Raw genomic sequence first — 644 nt, 5'->3', positions numbered from 1 at the left:
TAAGAGAGCCAGTTTTGGTGTCGTGGTTAAGTGTGCGGACTCTTATCTGGGAGAACTGGGCTTGATTCTCCACTCCTCCACTTGCACTTGCTGGAATGCAATAGGGTTAGCCATAGCTCTGGGAGAGGTTGTCCTTGAAAGGGCAGCTGCTGGGAGACCCCTCTCAGCCCCACCCACCTCACAGGGTGTCTGGTGTGGGGGGAGAAGATGTAGGAGATTGTGAGCCGCTCTGAGACTCTGATCCAGGGAGAAGGGCGAGGTATAAATCTGCAGTTCTTCTTCTTGGAGGATTGGCTACGTCAGGGGTGTGTGACCTAATATGCAAAGGAGCTCCTGCTACAAAAAAAAGCCCTGTTGAGTTCTCTTGCTTGCCAATACTTTGGTACATGGTGGTGATAAGTTGGGGGTGTGACAGCGAGCTCAGAGCCTGGCTCTGGATGCGCCCGCTGCCTCCCCGACCTCACCGGGTAAAATCGGGGGGGGGGGGGGCGTGGTAGCGAGCGGGCTCTGAGCATGCCCACTGCCATCCCGACCTCGCCAATAGAAGGAAGAAAGACTTGACTCAGTAGCCAATAGAAGAAGATATTGGATTTATATCCCGCCCTCCACTCCGAAGAGTCTCAGAGCGGCTCACAATCTCCTTT

This window comes from Heteronotia binoei, chromosome 10, assembly GCF_032191835.1.
Source record: "Heteronotia binoei isolate CCM8104 ecotype False Entrance Well chromosome 10, APGP_CSIRO_Hbin_v1, whole genome shotgun sequence".
In the NCBI taxonomy this organism is placed as follows: domain Eukaryota; kingdom Metazoa; phylum Chordata; class Lepidosauria; order Squamata; family Gekkonidae; genus Heteronotia; species Heteronotia binoei.
This window is presented reverse-complemented; position numbering follows the sequence as displayed.